This window comes from Eleutherodactylus coqui, chromosome 11, assembly GCF_035609145.1.
Source record: "Eleutherodactylus coqui strain aEleCoq1 chromosome 11, aEleCoq1.hap1, whole genome shotgun sequence".
NCBI lineage: Eukaryota > Metazoa > Chordata > Amphibia > Anura > Eleutherodactylidae > Eleutherodactylus > Eleutherodactylus coqui.
The window spans coordinates 87,550,678-87,577,997 of record NC_089847.1 but is presented as its reverse complement, the minus strand read 5'-3'; the positions used below and the strand labels follow the sequence as shown (position 1 = coordinate 87,577,997).

The 27,320-nt window shown below is 41.9% G+C and overlaps 1 long non-coding RNA gene across 1 annotated transcript in view; it reads left to right on the top strand.

Moving 5' to 3' along the window:
- Positions 1–27,320, top strand: part of LOC136582146 (uncharacterized) — a 31,929-nt gene that overhangs the window by 3,230 nt on the left and 1,379 nt on the right. Inside the window, exon 1 of the long non-coding RNA XR_010787146.1 lies at positions 1–27,320. This exon is cut by the window's left edge and continues 3,230 nt beyond it. This is a non-coding gene — a long non-coding RNA (uncharacterized lncRNA).

The window sequence follows — 27,320 nt, the reverse complement described above, 5'->3', positions numbered from 1 at the left end:
ATAGTTGATGTGGAGTGGTTTGGGGGCGCAACTTGTCTACACCTTCATCTCAACAGGGCAGCTCAGGAGTCAAGACACCTGTAGGATTTCCATGTAAAGTGCAGGTACCCTTTTTGCTGTAGTATATATACCAATGTTTATATATGTACTTAACCATAGTTGTTGCCATATCTTGCAATAGAATGTTCTTTAGGGGGATGTGTCTTGCCTTACTGTGTTTTATCCCCAGAGTGAAGGAAGGAAGCTCTATGGTAAAGAACCCCCATCTTAAAAGTAAGAGGGACTGTTGATATAGGTTAAAGATGTTGCCTTGGAAGTATTTGTGACAGAAGTAGGAATTTGGGTGTCGATGGAGATTGTCCCTAGTTTGGAGTATTGAAATAGTTGATATGGAGTGGTTTGGGGGCGCTACTTGTCTACACCTTCATCTCAACAGGGCAGTTCAGGAGTCAAGACCCCTGTAGGATTTCCATGTAAAGTGCAGGTACCCTTTTTACTGTAGTATATATACCAATGTTTATATATGTACTTAACCATAGTTGTTGTCATATCTTGCAATAGAATGTTCTTTAGGGGGATGTGTCTTGCCTTACTGTGTTTTATCCCCAGAGTGAAGGAAGGAAGCTCTATGGTAAAGAACCCCCATCTTAAAAGTAAGAGGGACTGTTGATATAGGTTAAAGATGTTGCCTTGGAAGTACTTGTGACAGAAGTAGGAATTGGGGTGTCGATGGAGATTGTCCCTAGTTTGGAGTATTGAAATAGTTGATATGGAGAGGTTTGGGGGCGCAACTTGTCTACACCTTCATCTCAACAGGGCAGTTCAGGAGTCAAGACCCCTGTAGGATTTCCATGTAAAGTGCAGGTACCCTTTTTACTGTAGTATATATACCAATGTTTATATATGTACTTAACCATAGTTGTTGCCATATCCTGCAATGCAATGTTCTTTAGGGGGATGTGTCTTGCCTTATTGTGTTTTATCCCCAGAGTGAAGGAAGGAAGCTCTATGGTAAAGAAGCCCCATCTTAGAAGTAAGAGGGACTGTTGATATAGGTTAAAGATGCTGCCTTGGAAGTATTTGTGACAGAAGTAGGAATTGGGGTGTCGATGGAGATTGTCCCTAGTTTGGAGTATTGAAATAGTTGATATGGAGTGGTTTGGGGGCGCAACTTGTCTACACCTTCATCTCAACAGGGCAGTTCAGGAGTCAAGTCCCCTGTAGGATTTCCATGTAAAGTGCAGGTACCCTTTTTACTGTAGTATATATACCAATGTTTATATATGTACTTAACCATAGTTTTTGCCATATCCTGCAATGCAATGTTCTTTAGGGGGGAATGTGTCTTGCCTTATTGTGTTTTATCCCCAGAGTGATGGAAGGAAGCTCTATGGTAAAGAAGCCCCATCTTAGAAGTAAGAGGGACTGTTGATGTAGGTGAAAGATATTGCCTTAGAAGTATTTGTGACAGTAGTAGGAATTGGGGTGTCAATGGAGATTGTCCCTAGTGTGTTTTCTTCATAGTTACCAGAACATAGAATGCTAAGAGCAGTGAGGATGCCGGATTGCAGTTTCCTAGTTGAGGTGAGCGCAGACCTTTCTAGCTTTGTATTTTTCAGATCTGATTGGAATCAGTGACTCTCCGTTCAATGGAAACGGTTGAGAAGCGCAGCCCCCATAAAATGCAGGTATCCCATCAGTACCGAGCAAATGGTGTCTTCAATTAGTTGACTTGGAGTGGTTTAGGGGGGCAACTTGTCTACACCTTCATCTCAACAGGGCAATTCAGGAGTCAAGACCCCTGTAGGATTTCCATGTAAAGTGCAGGTACCCTTTTTACTGTAGTATATATACCAATGTTTATATATGTACTTAACCATAGTTTTTGCCATATCTTGAATACCATGTTCTTTAGGGGGGATGTGTCTTGCCTTACTGTGTTTTATCCCCAAAGTGAAGGAAGGAAGCTCTATGGTAAAGAACCCCCATCTTAAAAGTAAGAGGGACTGTTGATATAGGTTAAGATGCTGCCTTGGAAGTACTTGTGACAGAAGTAGGAATTGGGGTGTCGATGGAGATTGTCCCTAGTTTGGAGTATTGAAATAGTTGATATGGAGTGGTTTGGGGACGCAACTTGTCTACACCTTCATCTCAACAGGGCAGTTCAGGAGTCAAGACCCCTGTAGGATTTCCATGTAAAGTGCAGGTACCCTTTTTACTGTAGTATATATACCAATCTTTATATATGTACTTAACCATAGTTGTTGCCATATCTTGCAATAGAATGTTCTTTAGGGGGATGTGTCTTGCCTTACTGTGTTTTATCCCCAGAGTGAAGGAAGGAAGCTCTATGGTTAAGAAGCCCCATCTTAGAAGTAAGAGGGACTGTTGATATAGGTTAAAGATGCTGCCTTGGAAGTATTTGTGACAGAAGTAGGAATTGGGGTGTCGATGGAGATTGTCCCTAGTTTGGAGTATTGAAATAGTTGATATGGAGTGGTTTGGGGGCGCAACTTGTCTACACTTTAATCTCAACAGGGCAGTTCAGGAGTCAAGACCCCTGTAGGATTTCCATGTAAAGTGCAGGTACCCTTTTTACTGTAGTATATATACCAATGTTTATATATGTACTTAACCATAGTTGTTGCCATATCTTGCAATAGAATGTTCTTTAGGGGGATGTGTCTTGCCTTACTGTGTTTTATCCCCAGAGTGAAGGATGGAAGCTCTATGGTAAAGAACCCCCATCTTAAAAGTAAGAGGGACTGTTGATATAGGTTAAAGATGCTGCCTTGGAAGTATTTGTGACAGAAGTAGGAATTGCAATGGTGTCTTCAATTAGTTGATTTGGAGTGGTTTAGGGGGGCAACTTGTCTACACCTTCATCTCAACAGGGCAGTTCAGGAGTCAAGACCCCTGTAGGATTTCCATGTAAAGTGCAGGTACCCTTTTTACTGTAGTATATATACCAATGTTTATATATGTACTTAACCATAGTTGTTGCCATATCTTGCAATAGAATGTTCTTTAGGGGGATGTGTCTTGCCTTACTGTGTTTTATCCCCAGAGTGAAGGATGGAAGCTCTATGGTAAAGAACCCCCATCTTAAAAGTAAGAGGGACTGTTGATATAGGTTAAAGATGCTGCCTTGGAAGTATTTGTGACAGAAGTAGGAATTGCAACGGTGTCTTCAATTAGTTGATTTGGAGTGGTTTAGGGGGGCAACTTGTCTACACCTTCATCTCAACAGGGCAGTTCAGGAGTCAAGTCCCCTGTAGGATTTCCATGTAAAGTGCAGGTACCCTTTTTTACTGTAGTATATATACCAATGTTTATATATGTACTTAACCATAGTTTTGCCATATCTTGCAGTAGAATGTTCTTTAGGGGGGGATGTGTCTTGCCTTACTGTGTTTTATCCCCAGAGTGAAGGAAGGAAGCTCTATGGTAAAGAACCCCCATCTTAAAAGTAAGAGGGACTGTTGATATAGGTTAAAGATGTTGCCTTGGAAGTACTTGTGACAGAAGTGGGAATTGGGGTGTCGATGGAGATTGTCCCTAGTTTGGAGTATTGAAATAGTTGATGTGGAGTGGTTTGGGGGCGCAACTTGTCTACACCTTCATCTCAACAGGGCAGCTCAGGAGTCAAGACCCCTGTAGGATTTCCATGTAAAGTGCAGGTACCCTTTTTGCTGTAGTATATATACCAATGTTTATATATGTACTTAACCATAGTTGTTGCCATATCCTGCAATGCAATGTTCTTTAGGGGGGAATGTGTCTTGCCTTACTGTGTTTTATCCCCAGAGTGATGGAAGGAAGCTCTATGGTAAAGAAGCCCCATCTTAAAAGTAAGAGGGACTGTTGATATAGGTTAAAGATGTTGCCTTGGAAGTACTTGTGACAGAAGTAGGAATTGGGGTGTCGATGGAGATTGTCCCTAGTTTGGAGTATTGAAATAGTTGATATGGAGAGGTTTGGGGGCGCAACTTGTCTACACCTTCATCTCAACAGGGCAGTTCAGGAGTCAAGACCCCTGTAGGATTTCCATGTAAAGTGCAGGTACCCTTTTTACTGTAGTATATATACCAATGTTTATATATGTACTTAACCATAGTTGTTGCCATATCCTGCAATGCAATGTTCTTTAGGGGGATGTGTCTTGCCTTATTGTGTTTTATCCCCAGAGTGAAGGAAGGAAGCTCTATGGTAAAGAACCCCCATCTTAAAAGTAAGAGGGACTGTTGATATAGGTTAAAGATGTTGCCTTGGAAGTACTTGTGACAGAAATAGGAATTGGGGTGTCGATGGAGATTGTCCCTAGTTTGGAGTATTGAAATAGTTGATGTGGAGTGGTTTGGGGGCGCAACTTGTCTACACCTTCATCTCAACAGGGCAGCTCAGGAGTCAAGACCCCTGTAGGATTTCCATGTAAAGTGCAGGTACCCTTTTTGCTGTAGTATATATACCAATGTTTATATATGTACTTAACCATAGTTGTTGCCATATCCTGCAATGCAATGTTCTTTAGGGGGGAATGTGTCTTGCCTTACTGTGTTTTATCCCCAGAGTGATGGAAGGAAGCTCTATGGTAAAGAAGCCCATCTTAAAAGTAAGAGGGACTGTTGATATAGGTTAAAGATGTTGCCTTGGAAGTACTTGTGACAGAAGTGGGAATTGGGGTGTCGATGGAGATTGTCCCTAGTTTGGAGTATTGAAATAGTTGATGTGGAGTGGTTTGGGGGCGCAACTTGTCTACACCTTCATCTCAACAGGGCAGCTCAGGAGTCAAGACACCTGTAGGATTTCCATGTAAAGTGCAGGTACCCTTTTTGCTGTAGTATATATACCAATGTTTATATATGTACTTAACCATAGTTGTTGCCATATCTTGCAATAGAATGTTCTTTAGGGGGATGTGTCTTGCCTTACTGTGTTTTATCCCCAGAGTGAAGGAAGGAAGCTCTATGGTAAAGAACCCCCATCTTAAAAGTAAGAGGGACTGTTGATATAGGTTAAAGATGTTGCCTTGGAAGTATTTGTGACAGAAGTAGGAATTTGGGTGTCGATGGAGATTGTCCCTAGTTTGGAGTATTGAAATAGTTGATATGGAGTGGTTTGGGGGCGCTACTTGTCTACACCTTCATCTCAACAGGGCAGTTCAGGAGTCAAGACCCCTGTAGGATTTCCATGTAAAGTGCAGGTACCCTTTTTACTGTAGTATATATACCAATGTTTATATATGTACTTAACCATAGTTGTTGTCATATCTTGCAATAGAATGTTCTTTAGGGGGATGTGTCTTGCCTTACTGTGTTTTATCCCCAGAGTGAAGGAAGGAAGCTCTATGGTAAAGAACCCCCATCTTAAAAGTAAGAGGGACTGTTGATATAGGTTAAAGATGTTGCCTTGGAAGTACTTGTGACAGAAGTAGGAATTGGGGTGTCGATGGAGATTGTCCCTAGTTTGGAGTATTGAAATAGTTGATATGGAGAGGTTTGGGGGCGCAACTTGTCTACACCTTCATCTCAACAGGGCAGTTCAGGAGTCAAGACCCCTGTAGGATTTCCATGTAAAGTGCAGGTACCCTTTTTACTGTAGTATATATACCAATGTTTATATATGTACTTAACCATAGTTGTTGCCATATCCTGCAATGCAATGTTCTTTAGGGGGATGTGTCTTGCCTTATTGTGTTTTATCCCCAGAGTGAAGGAAGGAAGCTCTATGGTAAAGAAGCCCCATCTTAGAAGTAAGAGGGACTGTTGATATAGGTTAAAGATGCTGCCTTGGAAGTATTTGTGACAGAAGTAGGAATTGGGGTGTCGATGGAGATTGTCCCTAGTTTGGAGTATTGAAATAGTTGATATGGAGTGGTTTGGGGGCGCAACTTGTCTACACCTTCATCTCAACAGGGCAGTTCAGGAGTCAAGTCCCCTGTAGGATTTCCATGTAAAGTGCAGGTACCCTTTTTACTGTAGTATATATACCAATGTTTATATATGTACTTAACCATAGTTTTTGCCATATCCTGCAATGCAATGTTCTTTAGGGGGGAATGTGTCTTGCCTTATTGTGTTTTATCCCCAGAGTGATGGAAGGAAGCTCTATGGTAAAGAAGCCCCATCTTAGAAGTAAGAGGGACTGTTGATGTAGGTGAAAGATATTGCCTTAGAAGTATTTGTGACAGTAGTAGGAATTGGGGTGTCAATGGAGATTGTCCCTAGTGTGTTTTCTTCATAGTTACCAGAACATAGAATGCTAAGAGCAGTGAGGATGCCGGATTGCAGTTTCCTAGTTGAGGTGAGCGCAGACCTTTCTAGCTTTGTATTTTTCAGATCTGATTGGAATCAGTGACTCTCCGTTCAATGGAAACGGTTGAGAAGCGCAGCCCCCATAAAATGCAGGTATCCCATCAGTACCGAGCAAATGGTGTCTTCAATTAGTTGACTTGGAGTGGTTTAGGGGGGCAACTTGTCTACACCTTCATCTCAACAGGGCAATTCAGGAGTCAAGACCCCTGTAGGATTTCCATGTAAAGTGCAGGTACCCTTTTTACTGTAGTATATATATGCCAATGTTTATATATGCACTTAACCATAGTTTTTGCCATATCTTGAATACCATGTTCTTTAGGGGGGATGTGTCTTGCCTTACTGTGTTTTATCCCCAAAGTGAAGGAAGGAAGCTCTATGGTAAAGAACCCCCATCTTAAAAGTAAGAGGGACTGTTGATATAGGTTAAGATGCTGCCTTGGAAGTACTTGTGACAGAAGTAGGAATTGGGGTGTCGATGGAGATTGTCCCTAGTTTGGAGTATTGAAATAGTTGATATGGAGTGGTTTGGGGACGCAACTTGTCTACACCTTCATCTCAACAGGGCAGTTCAGGAGTCAAGACCCCTGTAGGATTTCCATGTAAAGTGCAGGTACCCTTTTTACTGTAGTATATATACCAATCTTTATATATGTACTTAACCATAGTTGTTGCCATATCTTGCAATAGAATGTTCTTTAGGGGGATGTGTCTTGCCTTACTGTGTTTTATCCCCAGAGTGAAGGAAGGAAGCTCTATGGTTAAGAAGCCCCATCTTAGAAGTAAGAGGGACTGTTGATATAGGTTAAAGATGCTGCCTTGGAAGTATTTGTGACAGAAGTAGGAATTGGGGTGTCGATGGAGATTGTCCCTAGTTTGGAGTATTGAAATAGTTGATATGGAGTGGTTTGGGGGCGCAACTTGTCTACACTTTAATCTCAACAGGGCAGTTCAGGAGTCAAGACCCCTGTAGGATTTCCATGTAAAGTGCAGGTACCCTTTTTACTGTAGTATATATACCAATGTTTATATATGTACTTAACCATAGTTGTTGCCATATCTTGCAATAGAATGTTCTTTAGGGGGATGTGTCTTGCCTTACTGTGTTTTATCCCCAGAGTGAAGGATGGAAGCTCTATGGTAAAGAACCCCCATCTTAAAAGTAAGAGGGACTGTTGATATAGGTTAAAGATGCTGCCTTGGAAGTATTTGTGACAGAAGTAGGAATTGCAACGGTGTCTTCAATTAGTTGATTTGGAGTGGTTTAGGGGGGCAACTTGTCTACACCTTCATCTCAACAGGGCAGTTCAGGAGTCAAGACCCCTGTAGGATTTCCATGTAAAGTGCAGGTACCCTTTTTACTGTAGTATATATACCAATGTTTATATATGTACTTAACCATAGTTGTTGCCATATCTTGCAATAGAATGTTCTTTAGGGGGATGTGTCTTGCCTTACTGTGTTTTATCCCCAGAGTGAAGGATGGAAGCTCTATGGTAAAGAACCCCCATCTTAAAAGTAAGAGGGACTGTTGATATAGGTTAAAGATGCTGCCTTGGAAGTATTTGTGACAGAAGTAGGAATTGCAACGGTGTCTTCAATTAGTTGATTTGGAGTGGTTTAGGGGGGCAACTTGTCTACACCTTCATCTCAACAGGGCAGTTCAGGAGTCAAGTCCCCTGTAGGATTTCCATGTAAAGTGCAGGTACCCTTTTTTACTGTAGTATATATACCAATGTTTATATATGTACTTAACCATAGTTTTTGCCATATCCTGCAATGCAATGTTCTTTAGGGGGGAATGTGTCTTGCCTTATTGTGTTTTATCCCCAGAGTGATGGAAGGAAGCTCTATGGTAAAGAAGCCCCATCTTAGAAGTAAGAGGGACTGTTGATGTAGGTGAAAGATATTGCCTTAGAAGTATTTGTGACAGTAGTAGGAATTGGGGTGTCAATGGAGATTGTCCCTAGTGTGTTTTCTTCATAGTTACCAGAACATAGAATGCTAAGAGCAGTGAGGATGCCGGATTGCAGTTTCCTAGTTGAGGTGAGCGCAGACCTTTCTAGCTTTGTATTTTTCAGATCTGATTGGAATCAGTGACTCTCCGTTCAATGGAAACGGTTGAGAAGCGCAGCCCCCATAAAATGCAGGTATCCCATCAGTACCGAGCAAATGGTGTCTTCAATTAGTTGACTTGGAGTGGTTTAGGGGGGCAACTTGTCTACACCTTCATCTCAACAGGGCAATTCAGGAGTCAAGACCCCTGTAGGATTTCCATGTAAAGTGCAGGTACCCTTTTTACTGTAGTATATATATGCCAATGTTTATATATGCACTTAACCATAGTTTTTGCCATATCTTGAATACCATGTTCTTTAGGGGGGATGTGTCTTGCCTTACTGTGTTTTATCCCCAAAGTGAAGGAAGGAAGCTCTATGGTAAAGAACCCCCATCTTAAAAGTAAGAGGGACTGTTGATATAGGTTAAGATGCTGCCTTGGAAGTACTTGTGACAGAAGTAGGAATTGGGGTGTCGATGGAGATTGTCCCTAGTTTGGAGTATTGAAATAGTTGATATGGAGTGGTTTGGGGACGCAACTTGTCTACACCTTCATCTCAACAGGGCAGTTCAGGAGTCAAGACCCCTGTAGGATTTCCATGTAAAGTGCAGGTACCCTTTTTACTGTAGTATATATACCAATCTTTATATATGTACTTAACCATAGTTGTTGCCATATCTTGCAATAGAATGTTCTTTAGGGGGATGTGTCTTGCCTTACTGTGTTTTATCCCCAGAGTGAAGGAAGGAAGCTCTATGGTTAAGAAGCCCCATCTTAGAAGTAAGAGGGACTGTTGATATAGGTTAAAGATGCTGCCTTGGAAGTATTTGTGACAGAAGTAGGAATTGGGGTGTCGATGGAGATTGTCCCTAGTTTGGAGTATTGAAATAGTTGATATGGAGTGGTTTGGGGGCGCAACTTGTCTACACTTTAATCTCAACAGGGCAGTTCAGGAGTCAAGACCCCTGTAGGATTTCCATGTAAAGTGCAGGTACCCTTTTTACTGTAGTATATATACCAATGTTTATATATGTACTTAACCATAGTTGTTGCCATATCTTGCAATAGAATGTTCTTTAGGGGGATGTGTCTTGCCTTACTGTGTTTTATCCCCAGAGTGAAGGATGGAAGCTCTATGGTAAAGAACCCCCATCTTAAAAGTAAGAGGGACTGTTGATATAGGTTAAAGATGCTGCCTTGGAAGTATTTGTGACAGAAGTAGGAATTGCAACGGTGTCTTCAATTAGTTGATTTGGAGTGGTTTAGGGGGGCAACTTGTCTACACCTTCATCTCAACAGGGCAGTTCAGGAGTCAAGACCCCTGTAGGATTTCCATGTAAAGTGCAGGTACCCTTTTTACTGTAGTATATATACCAATGTTTATATATGTACTTAACCATAGTTGTTGCCATATCTTGCAATAGAATGTTCTTTAGGGGGATGTGTCTTGCCTTACTGTGTTTTATCCCCAGAGTGAAGGATGGAAGCTCTATGGTAAAGAACCCCCATCTTAAAAGTAAGAGGGACTGTTGATATAGGTTAAAGATGCTGCCTTGGAAGTATTTGTGACAGAAGTAGGAATTGCAACGGTGTCTTCAATTAGTTGATTTGGAGTGGTTTAGGGGGGCAACTTGTCTACACCTTCATCTCAACAGGGCAGTTCAGGAGTCAAGTCCCCTGTAGGATTTCCATGTAAAGTGCAGGTACCCTTTTTTACTGTAGTATATATACCAATGTTTATATATGTACTTAACCATAGTTTTTGCCATATCCTGCAATGCAATGTTCTTTAGGGGGGAATGTGTCTTGCCTTATTGTGTTTTATCCCCAGAGTGATGGAAGGAAGCTCTATGGTAAAGAAGCCCCATCTTAGAAGTAAGAGGGACTGTTGATGTAGGTGAAAGATATTGCCTTAGAAGTATTTGTGACAGTAGTAGGAATTGGGGTGTCAATGGAGATTGTCCCTAGTGTGTTTTCTTCATAGTTACCAGAACATAGAATGCTAAGAGCAGTGAGGATGCCGGATTGCAGTTTCCTAGTTGAGGTGAGCGCAGACCTTTCTAGCTTTGTATTTTTCAGATCTGATTGGAATCAGTGACTCTCCGTTCAATGGAAACGGTTGAGAAGCGCAGCCCCCATAAAATGCAGGTATCCCATCAGTACCGAGCAAATGGTGTCTTCAATTAGTTGACTTGGAGTGGTTTAGGGGGGCAACTTGTCTACACCTTCATCTCAACAGGGCAATTCAGGAGTCAAGACCCCTGTAGGATTTCCATGTAAAGTGCAGGTACCCTTTTTACTGTAGTATATATATGCCAATGTTTATATATGCACTTAACCATAGTTTTTGCCATATCTTGAATACCATGTTCTTTAGGGGGGATGTGTCTTGCCTTACTGTGTTTTATCCCCAAAGTGAAGGAAGGAAGCTCTATGGTAAAGAACCCCCATCTTAAAAGTAAGAGGGACTGTTGATATAGGTTAAGATGCTGCCTTGGAAGTACTTGTGACAGAAGTAGGAATTGGGGTGTCGATGGAGATTGTCCCTAGTTTGGAGTATTGAAATAGTTGATATGGAGTGGTTTGGGGACGCAACTTGTCTACACCTTCATCTCAACAGGGCAGTTCAGGAGTCAAGACCCCTGTAGGATTTCCATGTAAAGTGCAGGTACCCTTTTTACTGTAGTATATATACCAATCTTTATATATGTACTTAACCATAGTTGTTGCCATATCTTGCAATAGAATGTTCTTTAGGGGGATGTGTCTTGCCTTACTGTGTTTTATCCCCAGAGTGAAGGAAGGAAGCTCTATGGTTAAGAAGCCCCATCTTAGAAGTAAGAGGGACTGTTGATATAGGTTAAAGATGCTGCCTTGGAAGTATTTGTGACAGAAGTAGGAATTGGGGTGTCGATGGAGATTGTCCCTAGTTTGGAGTATTGAAATAGTTGATATGGAGTGGTTTGGGGGCGCAACTTGTCTACACTTTAATCTCAACAGGGCAGTTCAGGAGTCAAGACCCCTGTAGGATTTCCATGTAAAGTGCAGGTACCCTTTTTACTGTAGTATATATACCAATGTTTATATATGTACTTAACCATAGTTGTTGCCATATCTTGCAATAGAATGTTCTTTAGGGGGATGTGTCTTGCCTTACTGTGTTTTATCCCCAGAGTGAAGGATGGAAGCTCTATGGTAAAGAACCCCCATCTTAAAAGTAAGAGGGACTGTTGATATAGGTTAAAGATGCTGCCTTGGAAGTATTTGTGACAGAAGTAGGAATTGCAACGGTGTCTTCAATTAGTTGATTTGGAGTGGTTTAGGGGGGCAACTTGTCTACACCTTCATCTCAACAGGGCAGTTCAGGAGTCAAGACCCCTGTAGGATTTCCATGTAAAGTGCAGGTACCCTTTTTACTGTAGTATATATACCAATGTTTATATATGTACTTAACCATAGTTGTTGCCATATCTTGCAATAGAATGTTCTTTAGGGGGATGTGTCTTGCCTTACTGTGTTTTATCCCCAGAGTGAAGGATGGAAGCTCTATGGTAAAGAACCCCCATCTTAAAAGTAAGAGGGACTGTTGATATAGGTTAAAGATGCTGCCTTGGAAGTATTTGTGACAGAAGTAGGAATTGCAACGGTGTCTTCAATTAGTTGATTTGGAGTGGTTTAGGGGGGCAACTTGTCTACACCTTCATCTCAACAGGGCAGTTCAGGAGTCAAGTCCCCTGTAGGATTTCCATGTAAAGTGCAGGTACCCTTTTTTACTGTAGTATATATACCAATGTTTATATATGTACTTAACCATAGTTTTGCCATATCTTGCAGTAGAATGTTCTTTAGGGGGGGATGTGTCTTGCCTTACTGTGTTTTATCCCCAGAGTGAAGGAAGGAAGCTCTATGGTAAAGAACCCCCATCTTAAAAGTAAGAGGGACTGTTGATATAGGTTAAAGATGTTGCCTTGGAAGTACTTGTGACAGAAGTGGGAATTGGGGTGTCGATGGAGATTGTCCCTAGTTTGGAGTATTGAAATAGTTGATGTGGAGTGGTTTGGGGGCGCAACTTGTCTACACCTTCATCTCAACAGGGCAGCTCAGGAGTCAAGACCCCTGTAGGATTTCCATGTAAAGTGCAGGTACCCTTTTTGCTGTAGTATATATACCAATGTTTATATATGTACTTAACCATAGTTGTTGCCATATCCTGCAATGCAATGTTCTTTAGGGGGGAATGTGTCTTGCCTTACTGTGTTTTATCCCCAGAGTGATGGAAGGAAGCTCTATGGTAAAGAAGCCCCATCTTAAAAGTAAGAGGGACTGTTGATATAGGTTAAAGATGCTGCCTTGGAAGTATTTGTGACAGAAGTAGGAATTGCAACGGTGTCTTCAATTAGTTGATTTGGAGTGGTTTAGGGGGGCAACTTGTCTACACCTTCATCTCAACAGGGCAGTTCAGGAGTCAAGTCCCCTGTAGGATTTCCATGTAAAGTGCAGGTACCCTTTTTTACTGTAGTATATATACCAATGTTTATATATGTACTTAACCATAGTTTTGCCATATCTTGCAGTAGAATGTTCTTTAGGGGGGGATGTGTCTTGCCTTACTGTGTTTTATCCCCAGAGTGAAGGAAGGAAGCTCTATGGTAAAGAACCCCCATCTTAAAAGTAAGAGGGACTGTTGATATAGGTTAAAGATGTTGCCTTGGAAGTACTTGTGACAGAAGTGGGAATTGGGGTGTCGATGGAGATTGTCCCTAGTTTGGAGTATTGAAATAGTTGATGTGGAGTGGTTTGGGGGCGCAACTTGTCTACACCTTCATCTCAACAGGGCAGCTCAGGAGTCAAGACCCCTGTAGGATTTCCATGTAAAGTGCAGGTACCCTTTTTGCTGTAGTATATATACCAATGTTTATATATGTACTTAACCATAGTTGTTGCCATATCCTGCAATGCAATGTTCTTTAGGGGGGAATGTGTCTTGCCTTACTGTGTTTTATCCCCAGAGTGATGGAAGGAAGCTCTATGGTAAAGAAGCCCCATCTTAAAAGTAAGAGGGACTGTTGATATAGGTTAAAGATGTTGCCTTGGAAGTACTTGTGACAGAAGTGGGAATTGGGGTGTCGATGGAGATTGTCCCTAGTTTGGAGTATTGAAATAGTTGATATGGAGAGGTTTGGGGGCGCAACTTGTCTACACCTTCATCTCAACAGGGCAGTTCAGGAGTCAAGACCCCTGTAGGATTTCCATGTAAAGTGCAGGTACCCTTTTTACTGTAGTATATATACCAATGTTTATATATGTACTTAACCATAGTTGTTGCCATATCCTGCAATGCAATGTTCTTTAGGGGGATGTGTCTTGCCTTATTGTGTTTTATCCCCAGAGTGAAGGAAGGAAGCTCTATGGTAAAGAAGCCCCATCTTAGAAGTAAGAGGGACTGTTGATATAGGTTAAAGATGCTGCCTTGGAAGTATTTGTGACAGAAGTAGGAATTGGGGTGTCGATGGAGATTGTCCCTAGTTTGGAGTATTGAAATAGTTGATATGGAGTGGTTTGGGGGCGCAACTTGTCTACACCTTCATCTCAACAGGGCAGTTCAGGAGTCAAGTCCCCTGTAGGATTTCCATGTAAAGTGCAGGTACCCTTTTTACTGTAGTATATATACCAATGTTTATATATGTACTTAACCATAGTTTTTGCCATATCCTGCAATGCAATGTTCTTTAGGGGGGAATGTGTCTTGCCTTATTGTGTTTTATCCCCAGAGTGATGGAAGGAAGCTCTATGGTAAAGAAGCCCCATCTTAGAAGTAAGAGGGACTGTTGATGTAGGTGAAAGATATTGCCTTAGAAGTATTTGTGACAGTAGTAGGAATTGGGGTGTCAATGGAGATTGTCCCTAGTGTGTTTTCTTCATAGTTACCAGAACATAGAATGCTAAGAGCAGTGAGGATGCCGGATTGCAGTTTCCTAGTTGAGGTGAGCGCAGACCTTTCTAGCTTTGTATTTTTCAGATCTGATTGGAATCAGTGACTCTCCGTTCAATGGAAACGGTTGAGAAGCGCAGCCCCCATAAAATGCAGGTATCCCATCAGTACCGAGCAAATGGTGTCTTCAATTAGTTGACTTGGAGTGGTTTAGGGGGGCAACTTGTCTACACCTTCATCTCAACAGGGCAATTCAGGAGTCAAGACCCCTGTAGGATTTCCATGTAAAGTGCAGGTACCCTTTTTACTGTAGTATATATATGCCAATGTTTATATATGCACTTAACCATAGTTTTTGCCATATCTTGAATACCATGTTCTTTAGGGGGGATGTGTCTTGCCTTACTGTGTTTTATCCCCAAAGTGAAGGAAGGAAGCTCTATGGTAAAGAACCCCCATCTTAAAAGTAAGAGGGACTGTTGATATAGGTTAAGATGCTGCCTTGGAAGTACTTGTGACAGAAGTAGGAATTGGGGTGTCGATGGAGATTGTCCCTAGTTTGGAGTATTGAAATAGTTGATATGGAGTGGTTTGGGGACGCAACTTGTCTACACCTTCATCTCAACAGGGCAGTTCAGGAGTCAAGACCCCTGTAGGATTTCCATGTAAAGTGCAGGTACCCTTTTTACTGTAGTATATATACCAATCTTTATATATGTACTTAACCATAGTTGTTGCCATATCTTGCAATAGAATGTTCTTTAGGGGGATGTGTCTTGCCTTACTGTGTTTTATCCCCAGAGTGAAGGAAGGAAGCTCTATGGTTAAGAAGCCCCATCTTAGAAGTAAGAGGGACTGTTGATATAGGTTAAAGATGCTGCCTTGGAAGTATTTGTGACAGAAGTAGGAATTGGGGTGTCGATGGAGATTGTCCCTAGTTTGGAGTATTGAAATAGTTGATATGGAGTGGTTTGGGGGCGCAACTTGTCTACACTTTAATCTCAACAGGGCAGTTCAGGAGTCAAGACCCCTGTAGGATTTCCATGTAAAGTGCAGGTACCCTTTTTACTGTAGTATATATACCAATGTTTATATATGTACTTAACCATAGTTGTTGCCATATCTTGCAATAGAATGTTCTTTAGGGGGATGTGTCTTGCCTTACTGTGTTTTATCCCCAGAGTGAAGGATGGAAGCTCTATGGTAAAGAACCCCCATCTTAAAAGTAAGAGGGACTGTTGATATAGGTTAAAGATGCTGCCTTGGAAGTATTTGTGACAGAAGTAGGAATTGCAACGGTGTCTTCAATTAGTTGATTTGGAGTGGTTTAGGGGGGCAACTTGTCTACACCTTCATCTCAACAGGGCAGTTCAGGAGTCAAGACCCCTGTAGGATTTCCATGTAAAGTGCAGGTACCCTTTTTTACTGTAGTATATATACCAATGTTTATATATGTACTTAACCATAGTTTTGCCATATCTTGCAGTAGAATGTTCTTTAGGGGGGGATGTGTCTTGCCTTACTGTGTTTTATCCCCAGAGTGAAGGAAGGAAGCTCTATGGTAAAGAACCCCCATCTTAAAAGTAAGAGGGACTGTTGATATAGGTTAAAGATGTTGCCTTGGAAGTACTTGTGACAGAAGTGGGAATTGGGGTGTCGATGGAGATTGTCCCTAGTTTGGAGTATTGAAATAGTTGATGTGGAGTGGTTTGGGGGCGCAACTTGTCTACACCTTCATCTCAACAGGGCAGCTCAGGAGTCAAGACCCCTGTAGGATTTCCATGTAAAGTGCAGGTACCCTTTTTGCTGTAGTATATATACCAATGTTTATATATGTACTTAACCATAGTTGTTGCCATATCCTGCAATGCAATGTTCTTTAGGGGGGAATGTGTCTTGCCTTACTGTGTTTTATCCCCAGAGTGATGGAAGGAAGCTCTATGGTAAAGAAGCCCCATCTTAAAAGTAAGAGGGACTGTTGATATAGGTTAAAGATGTTGCCTTGGAAGTACTTGTGACAGAAGTGGGAATTGGGGTGTCGATGGAGATTGTCCCTAGTTTGGAGTATTGAAATAGTTGATATGGAGTGGTTTGGGGGCGCAACTTGTCTACACCTTCATCTCAACAGGGCAGTTCAGGAGTCAAGACCCCTGTAGGATTTCCATGTAAAGTGCAGGTACCCTTTTTGCTGTAGTATATATACCAATGTTTATATATGTAATTAACCATAGTTGTTGCCATATCTTGCAATAGAATGTTCTTTAGGGGGATGTGTCTTGCCTTACTGTGTTTTATCCCCAGAGTGAAGGAAGGAAGCTCTATGGTAAAGAACCCCCATCTTAGAAGTAAGAGGGACTGTTGATGTAGGTTAAAGATGCTGCCTTGGAAGTATTTGTGACAGTAGTAGGAATTGGGGTGTCGATGGAGATTGTCCCTAGTGTGTTTTCTTCATAGTTACCAGAACGTAGAATGCCAAGAGCAGTGAGGATGCAGGATTGCAGTTTCCCAGTTGAGGTGAGCGCAGACCTTTCTAGCTTTGTATTTTTCAGATCTGATTAGAATCAGTGACTCTCCGTTCAATGGAAACGGTTGAGAAGCGCAGCCCCCATAAAATGCAGGTATCCCATCAGTACCGAGCAAATGGTGTCTTCAATTAGTTGATATGGAGTGGTTTGGGGGCGCAACTTGTCTACACCTTCATCTCAACAGGGCAGTTCAGGAGTCAAGACCCCTGTAGGATTTCCATGTAAAGTGCAGGTACCCTTTTTACTGTAGTATATATACCAATGTTTATATATGTACTTAACCATAGTTGTTGCCATATCCTGCAATGCAATGTTCTTTAGGGGGATGTGTCTTGCCTTATTGTGTTTTATCCCCAGAGTGAAGGAAGGAAGCTCTATGGTAAAGAACCCCCATCTTAAAAGTAAGAGGGACTGTTGATATAGGTTAAAGATATTGCCTTGGAAGTATTTGTGACAGAAGCAGGAATTGGGGTGTCGATGGAGATTGTCCCTAGTGTGTTTTCTTCATAGTTACCAGAACGTAGAATGCCAAGAGCAGTGAGGATGCCGGATTGCAGTTTCCCAGTTGAGGTGAGCGCAGACCTTTCTAGCTTTGTATTTTTCAGATCTGATTAGAATCAGTGACTCTCCGTTCAATGGAAACGGTTGAGAAGCGCGGCCCCCATAAAATGCAGGTATCCCATCAGTACCGAGCAAATGGTGTCTTCAATTAGTTGATTTGGAGTGGTTTAGGGGGGCAACTTGTCTACACCTTCATCTCAACAGGGCAGTTCAGGAGTCAAGTCCCCTGTAGGATTTCCATGTAAAGTGCAGGTACCCTTTTTACTGTAGTATATATACCAATGTTTATATATGTACTTAACCATAGTTGTTGCCATATCCTGCAATGCAATGTTCTTTAGGGGGGAATATGTCTTGCCTTATTGTGTTTTATCCCCAGAGTGAAGGAAGGAAGCTCTATGGTAAAGAACCCCCATCTTAGAAGTAAGAGGGACTGTTGATATAGGTTAAAGATGTTGCCTTGGAAGTATTTGTGACAGTAGTAGGAATTGGGGTGTCGATGGAGATTGTCCCTAGTGTGTTTTCTTCATAGTTACCAGAACGTAGAATGCCAAGAGCAGTGAGGATGCCGGATTGCAGTTTCCTAGTTGAGGTGAGCGCAGACCTTTCTAGCTTTGTATTTTTCAGATCTGATTGGAATCAGTGACTCTCCGTTCAATGGAAACGGTTGAGAAGCGCAGCCCCCATAAAATGCAGGTATCCCATCAGTACCGAGCAAATGGTGTCTTCAATTAGTTGACTTGGAGTGGTTTAGGGGGGCAACTTGTCTACACCTTCATCTCAACAGGGCAATTCAGGAGTCAAGACCCCTGTAGGATTTCCATGTAAAGTGCAGGTACCCTTTTTACTGTAGTATATATACCAATGTTTATATATGTACTTAACCATAGTTTTTGCCATATCTTGAATACCATGTTCTTTAGGGGGATGTGTCTTGCCTTACTGTGTTTTATCCCCAGAGTGAAGGAAGGAAGCTCTATGGTAAAGAAGCCCCATCTTAGAAGTAAGAGGGACTGTTGATATAGGTTAAAGATGCTGCCTTGGAAGTATTTGTGACAGAAGTAGGAATTGCAACGGTGTCTTCAATTAGTTGATTTGGAGTGGTTTAGGGGGGCAACTTGTCTACACCTTCATCTCAACAGGGCAGTTCAGGAGTCAAGTCCCCTGTAGGATTTCCATGTAAAGTGCAGGTACCCTTTTTTACTGTAGTATATATACCAATGTTTATATATGTACTTAACCATAGTTTTGCCATATCTTGCAGTAGAATGTTCTTTAGGGGGGAATGTGTCTTGCCTTATTGTGTTTTATCCCCAGAGTGAAGGAAGGAAGCTCTATGGTAAAGAAGCCCCATCTTAGAAGTAAGAGGGACTGTTGATGTAGGTTAAAGATGCTGCCTTGGAAGTATTTGTGACAGAAGCAGGAATTGGGGTGTCGATGGAGATTGTCCCTAGTGTGTTTTGTTTATATTTACCAGAACGTAGAATGCCAAGAGCAGTGAGGATGCAGGATTGCAGTTTCCCAGTTGAGGTGAGCGCAGACCTTTCTAGCTTTGTATTTTTCAGATCTGATTAGAATCAGTGACTCTCCGTTCAATGGAAACGGTTGAGAAGCGCGGCCCACATAAAATGCAGGTATCCCATCAGTACCGAGCAAATGGTGTCTTCAATTAGTTGACTTGGAGTGGTTTAGGGGGGCAACTTGTCTACACCTTCATCTCAACAGGGCAGTTCAGGAGTCAAGACCCCTGTAGGATTTCCATGTAAAGTGCTGGTACCCTTTTTACTGTAGTATATATACCAATGTTTATATATGTACTTAACCATAGTTGTTGCCATATCTTGCAATAGAATGTTCTTTAGGGGGGGGATGTGTCTTGCCTTACTGTGTTTTATCCCCAGAGTGATGGAAGGAAGCTCTATGGTAAAGAAGCCCCATCTTAGAAGTAAGAGGGACTGTTGATATAGGTTAAAGATGCTGCCTTGGAAGTATTTGTGACAGAAGTAGGAATTGGGGTGTCGATGGAGATTGTCCCTAGTTTGGAGTATTGAAATAGTTGATATGGAGTGGTTTGGGGGCGCAACTTGTCTACACTTTAATTTCAACAGGGCAGTTCAGGAGTCAAGACCCCTGTAGGATTTCCATGTAAAGTGCAGGTACCCTTTTTACTGTAGTATATATACCAATGTTTATATATGTACTTAACCATAGTTTTTGCCATATCCTGCAATGCAATGTTCTTTAGGGGGATGTGTCTTGCCTTATTGTGTTTTATCCCCAGAGTGAAGGAAGGAAGCTCTATGGTAAAGAAGCCCCATCTTAAAAGTAAGAGGGACTGTTGATGTAGGTGAAAGATATTGCCTTGGAAGTACTTGTGACAGAAGTAGGAATTGGGGTGTCGATGGAGATTGTCCCTAGTGTGTTTTCTTCATAGTTACCAGAACATAGAATGCTAAGAGCAGTGAGGATGCCGGATTGCAGTTTCCCAGTTGAGGTGAGCGCAGACCTTTCTAGCTTTGTATTTTTCAGATCTGATTAGAATCAGTGACTCTCCGTTCAATGGAAACGGTTGAGAAGCGCAGCCCCCATAAAATGCAGGTATCCCATCAGTACCGAGCAAATGGTGTCTTCAATTAGTTGACTTGGAGTGGTTTAGGGGGGCAACTTGTCTACACCTTCATCTCTGCAGGGCAGTTCAGGAGTCAAGTCCCCTGTAGGATTTCCATGTAAAGTGCAGGTACCCTTTTTACTGTAGTATATATACCAATGTTTATATATGTACTTAACCATAGTTGTTGTCATATCTTGCAATAGAATGTTCTTTAGGGGGATGTGTCTTGCCTTACTGTGTTTTATCCCCAGAGTGAAGGAAGGAAGCTCTATGGTAAAGAACCCCCATCTTAAAAGTAAGAGGGACTGTTGATATAGGTTAAGATGCTGCCTTGGAAGTACTTGTGACAGAAGTAGGAATTGGGGTGTCGATGGAGATTGTCCCTAGTTTGGAGTATTGAAATAGTTGATATGGAGTGGTTTGGGGGCGCTACTTGTCTACACCTTCATCTCAACAGGGCAGTTCAGGAGTCAAGACCCCTGTAGGATTTCCATGTAAAGTGCAGGTACCCTTTTTACTGTAGTATATATACCAATGTTTATATATGTACTTAACCATAGTTTTTGCCATATCCTGCAATGCAATGTTCTTTAGGGGGGATGTGTCTTGCCTTATTGTGTTTTATCCCCAGAGTGAAGGAAGGAAGCTCTATGGTAAAGAAGCCCCATCTTAGAAGTAAGAGGGACTGTTGATGTAGGTGAAAGATATTGCCTTGGAAGTACTTGTGACAGAAGTAGGAATTGGGGTGTCGATGGAGATTGTCCCTAGTTTGGAGTATTGAAATAGTTGATATGGAGTGGTTTGGGGGCGCAACTTGTCTACACCTTCATCTCAACAGGGCAGTTCAGGAGTCAAGACCCCTGTAGGATTTCCATGTAAAGTGCAGGTACCCTTTTTACTGTAGTATATATACCAATGTTTATATATGTACTTAACCATAGTTGTTGCCATATCTTGCAGTAGAATGTTCTTTAGGGGGGGGATGTGTCTTGCCTTACTGTGTTTTATCCCCAGAGTGAAGGAAGGAAGCTCTATGGTAAAGAACCCCCATCTTAAAAGTAAGAGGGACTGTTGATATAGGTTAAGATACTGCCTTGGAAGTACTTGTGACAGAAGTAGGAATTGGGGTGTCGATGGAGATTGTCCCTAGTTTGGAGTATTGAAATAATTGATATGGAGTGGTTTGGGGGCGCAACTTGTCTACACTTTAATCTCAACAGGGCAGTTCAGGAGTCAAGACCCCTGTAGGATTTCCATGTAAAGTGCAGGTACCCTTTTTACTGTAGTATATATACCAATGTTTATATATGTACTTAACCATAGTTGTTGCCATATCTTGAATACCATGTTCTTTAGGGGGATGTGTCTTGCCTTACTGTGTTTTATCCCCAGAGTGAAGGAAGGAAGCTCTATGGTAAAGAACCCCCATCTTAAAAGTAAGAGGGACTGTTGATATAGGTTAAAGATATTGCCTTGGAAGTATTTGTGACAGAAGCAGGAATTGGGGTGTCGATGGAGATTGTCCCTAGTGTGTTTTCTTCATAGTTACCAGAACGTAGAATGCCAAGAGCAGTGAGGATGCCGGATTGCAGTTTCCCAGTTGAGGTGAGCGCAGACCTTTCTAGCTTTGTATTTTTCAGATCTGATTAGAATCAGTGACTCTCCGTTCAATGGAAACGGTTGAGAAGCGCGGCCCCCATAAAATGCAGGTATCCCATCAGTACCGAGCAAATGGTGTCTTCAATTAGTTGATTTGGAGTGGTTTAGGGGGGCAACTTGTCTACACCTTCATCTCAACAGGGCAGTTCAGGAGTCAAGTCCCCTGTAGGATTTCCATGTAAAGTGCAGGTACCCTTTTTACTGTAGTATATATACCAATGTTTATATATGTACTTAACCATAGTTGTTGCCATATCCTGCAATGCAATGTTCTTTAGGGGGGAATATGTCTTGCCTTATTGTGTTTTATCCCCAGAGTGAAGGAAGGAAGCTCTATGGTAAAGAACCCCCATCTTAGAAGTAAGAGGGACTGTTGATATAGGTTAAAGATGTTGCCTTGGAAGTATTTGTGACAGTAGTAGGAATTGGGGTGTCGATGGAGATTGTCCCTAGTGTGTTTTCTTCATAGTTACCAGAACGTAGAATGCCAAGAGCAGTGAGGATGCCGGATTGCAGTTTCCTAGTTGAGGTGAGCGCAGACCTTTCTAGCTTTGTATTTTTCAGATCTGATTGGAATCAGTGACTCTCCGTTCAATGGAAACGGTTGAGAAGCGCAGCCCCCATAAAATGCAGGTATCCCATCAGTACCGAGCAAATGGTGTCTTCAATTAGTTGACTTGGAGTGGTTTAGGGGGGCAACTTGTCTACACCTTCATCTCAACAGGGCAATTCAGGAGTCAAGACCCCTGTAGGATTTCCATGTAAAGTGCAGGTACCCTTTTTACTGTAGTATATATACCAATGTTTATATATGTACTTAACCATAGTTTTTGCCATATCTTGAATACCATGTTCTTTAGGGGGATGTGTCTTGCCTTACTGTGTTTTATCCCCAGAGTGATGGAAGGAAGCTCTATGGTAAAGAAGCCCCATCTTAGAAGTAAGAGGGACTGTTGATATAGGTTAAAGATGCTGCCTTGGAAGTATTTGTGACAGAAGTAGGAATTGCAACGGTGTCTTCAATTAGTTGATTTGGAGTGGTTTAGGGGGGCAACTTGTCTACACCTTCATCTCAACAGGGCAGTTCAGGAGTCAAGTCCCCTGTAGGATTTCCATGTAAAGTGCAGGTACCCTTTTTTACTGTAGTATATATACCAATGTTTATATATGTACTTAACCATAGTTTTGCCATATCTTGCAGTAGAATGTTCTTTAGGGGGGAATGTGTCTTGCCTTATTGTGTTTTATCCCCAGAGTGAAGGAAGGAAGCTCTATGGTAAAGAAGCCCCATCTTAGAAGTAAGAGGGACTGTTGATGTAGGTTAAAGATGCTGCCTTGGAAGTATTTGTGACAGAAGCAGGAATTGGGGTGTCGATGGAGATTGTCCCTAGTGTGTTTTGTTTATATTTACCAGAACGTAGAATGCCAAGAGCAGTGAGGATGCAGGATTGCAGTTTCCCAGTTGAGGTGAGCGCAGACCTTTCTAGCTTTGTATTTTTCAGATCTGATTAGAATCAGTGACTCTCCGTTCAATGGAAACGGTTGAGAAGCGCGGCCCACATAAAATGCAGGTATCCCATCAGTACCGAGCAAATGGTGTCTTCAATTAGTTGACTTGGAGTGGTTTAGGGGGGCAACTTGTCTACACCTTCATCTCAACAGGGCAGTTCAGGAGTCAAGACCCCTGTAGGATTTCCATGTAAAGTGCTGGTACCCTTTTTACTGTAGTATATATACCAATGTTTATATATGTACTTAACCATAGTTGTTGCCATATCTTGCAATAGAATGTTCTTTAGGGGGGGGATGTGTCTTTCCTTACTGTGTTTTATCCCCAGAGTGATGGAAGGAAGCTCTATGGTAAAGAAGCCCCATCTTAGAAGTAAGAGGGACTGTTGATATAGGTTAAAGATGCTGCCTTGGAAGTATTTGTGACAGAAGTAGGAATTGGGGTGTCGATGGAGATTGTCCCTAGTTTGGAGTATTGAAATAGTTGATATGGAGTGGTTTGGGGGCGCAACTTGTCTACACTTTAATTTCAACAGGGCAGTTCAGGAGTCAAGACCCCTGTAGGATTTCCATGTAAAGTGCAGGTACCCTTTTTACTGTAGTATATATACCAATGTTTATATATGTACTTAACCATAGTTTTTGCCATATCCTGCAATGCAATGTTCTTTAGGGGGATGTGTCTTGCCTTATTGTGTTTTATCCCCAGAGTGAAGGAAGGAAGCTCTATGGTAAAGAAGCCCCATCTTAAAAGTAAGAGGGACTGTTGATGTAGGTGAAAGATATTGCCTTGGAAGTACTTGTGACAGAAGTAGGAATTGGGGTGTCGATGGAGATTGTCCCTAGTGTGTTTTCTTCATAGTTACCAGAACATAGAATGCTAAGAGCAGTGAGGATGCCGGATTGCAGTTTCCCAGTTGAGGTGAGCGCAGACCTTTCTAGCTTTGTATTTTTCAGATCTGATTAGAATCAGTGACTCTCCGTTCAATGGAAACGGTTGAGAAGCGCAGCCCCCATAAAATGCAGGTATCCCATCAGTACCGAGCAAATGGTGTCTTCAATTAGTTGACTTGGAGTGGTTTAGGGGGGCAACTTGTCTACACCTTCATCTCTGCAGGGCAGTTCAGGAGTCAAGACCCCTGTAGGATTTCCATGTAAAGTGCAGGTACCCTTTTTACTGTAGTATATATACCAATGTTTATATATGTACTTAGCCATAGTTTTTGCCATATCTTGCAATAGAATGTTCTTTAGGGGGATGTGTCTTGCCTTACTGTGTTTTATCCCCAGAGTGAAGGAAGGAAGCTCTATGGTAAAGAACCCCCATCTTAAAAGTAAGAGGGACTGTTGATATAGGTTAAGATGCTGCCTTGGAAGTACTTGTGACAGAAGTAGGAATTGGGGTGTCGATGGAGATTGTCCCTAGTTTGGAGTATTGAAATAGTTGATATGGAGTGGTTTGGGGGCGCTACTTGTCTACACCTTCATCTCAACAGGGCAGTTCAGGAGTCAAGACCCCTGTAGGATTTCCATGTAAAGTGCAGGTACCCTTTTTACTGTAGTATATATACCAATGTTTATATATGTACTTAACCATAGTTTTTGCCATATCCTGCAATGCAATGTTCTTTAGGGGGGATGTGTCTTGCCTTATTGTGTTTTATCCCCAGAGTGAAGGAAGGAAGCTCTATGGTAAAGAAGCCCCATCTTAGAAGTAAGAGGGACTGTTGATGTAGGTGAAAGATATTGCCTTGGAAGTACTTGTGACAGAAGTAGGAATTGGGGTGTCGATGGAGATTGTCCCTAGTTTGGAGTATTGAAATAGTTGATATGGAGTGGTTTGGGGGCGCAACTTGTCTACACCTTCATCTCAACAGGGCAGTTCAGGAGTCAAGACCCCTGTAGGATTTCCATGTAAAGTGCAGGTACCCTTTTTACTGTAGTATATATACCAATGTTTATATATGTACTTAACCATAGTTGTTGCCATATCTTGCAGTAGAATGTTCTTTAGGGGGGGGATGTGTCTTGCCTTACTGTGTTTTATCCCCAGAGTGAAGGAAGGAAGCTCTATGGTAAAGAACCCCCATCTTAAAAGTAAGAGGGACTGTTGATATAGGTTAAGATACTGCCTTGGAAGTACTTGTGACAGAAGTAGGAATTGGGGTGTCGATGGAGATTGTCCCTAGTTTGGAGTATTGAAATAATTGATATGGAGTGGTTTGGGGGCGCAACTTGTCTACACTTTAATCTCAACAGGGCAGTTCAGGAGTCAAGACCCCTGTAGGATTTCCATGTAAAGTGCAGGTACCCTTTTTACTGTAGTATATATACCAATGTTTATATATGTACTTAACCATAGTTGTTGCCATATCTTGAATACCATGTTCTTTAGGGGGATGTGTCTTGCCTTACTGTGTTTTATCCCCAGAGTGAAGGAAGGAAGCTCTATGGTAAAGAACCCCCATCTTAGAAGTAAGAGGGACTGTTGATATAGGTTAAAGATGCTGCCTTGGAAGTATTTGTGACAGTAGTAGGAATTGGGGTGTCGATGGAGATTGTCCCTAGTGTGTTTTGTTTATATTTACCAGAACGTAGAATGCCAAGAGCAGTGAGGATGCCGGATTGCAGTTTCCCAGTTGAGGTGAGCGCAGACCTTTCTAGCTTTGTATTTTTCAGATCTGATTAGAATCAGTGACTCTCCGTTCAATGGAAACGGTTGAGAAGCGCAGCCCCCATAAAATGCAGGTATCCCATCAGTACCGAGCAACGGTGTCTTCAATTAGTTGATTTGGAGTGGTTTAGGGGGGCAACTTGTCTACACCTTCATCTCAACAGGGCAGTTCAGGAGTCAAGACCCCTGTAGGATTTCCATGTAAAGTGCAGGTACCCTTTTTACTGTAGTATATATACCAATGTTTATATATGTACTTAACCATAGTTGTTGCCATACCTTGCAATACAATGTTATTTAGGGTTATACGTATTGCCTTACTGTGTTTTATCTCCAGAGTGAAGGGAGAAAGCTCTCTGGTAAAGAACCCCCATCTTCGAAGTAAGAGGGAATGTTAATAAAGATGAATGATGCTGCCTTGGAAGTATTTGTGACAGTAGTAGGAATTGGGGTGTCGATGGAGATTGTCCCTAGTGTGTTTTCTTTATAGTTACCAGAAAGTAGAATGCCAAGAGCAGTGAGGATGCAGGATTGCAGTTTCCCATTTAGAAGAGGTGAGCGCAGACCTTTCTAGCTTTGTATTTTTCAGATCTGATTAGAATCAGTGACTCTCCTTTCAATGGAAACGGTTGAGAAGAGCGGCCCCCATAAAATGCAGGTATCCCATCATTACTGAGCCATAGTGTGTTCCAGAATCCCCATCTTGGAACTTAGGAGGGACTATTAATATAGGTGAAAGTTGAGGTTAGTTCTTTTCTTGCTTTCTATTTTTTAGATCTTTTTGGGTTCAGCTACTTTTTAATAGAAGGAAATAATTGAAAAATGAAGGCCTCACCAAATGCTGGTATCATAGGAAAACTGTATTAGCTTTCATCCTCCCTGTTGGAATAGAGTTATAGAGGCACTCATCTTCCTATTTATCTCAACAGTGCGAGGAAGCAGTAAATAGCAGAAGTGCATTGCTGCTTCACATTTTTAAGAGGTCTGTGTAGAAAAGGCTTTTTCTTGCTTGATGTTTTTGACACCCTTTTATAAGCAGCGGTTGAGAAGTGCTGTCCCTGCAAAAATGGAAGTATCACCTTGGTCTTAAGCAGGAGCGTGTTTAAATTTTCAGTTGATTTGAAGTGGGCTTGAGGGTGTTTTTTATTTATTTTTAGTCTACACTTCCTGCTCCTCTTCCACAAGTGTCCACAGTAACCTCCATCATATATCTGTTTGTCGGTGATGTTGTAATAATTTGCCATTCCTTACTCGTCTAACTGCCATCTGTCTGCAGATTCCACTAACCTCTCAGTATAGAATACTGTATGTGTACTGATGTCTGAGACCTGCCGTATTCTACCGTTTTTGTTGCTGCTGACTGAATTGGAAAAGAGAAGTAAAGTCTAGTGAAGACTGCCTTTGATGTCTTTGAGAAGAGAGAGACCGTGCCATGAGTGCCTTCAGTTTCTAAGGAGCCTCACATTAGCGATGATG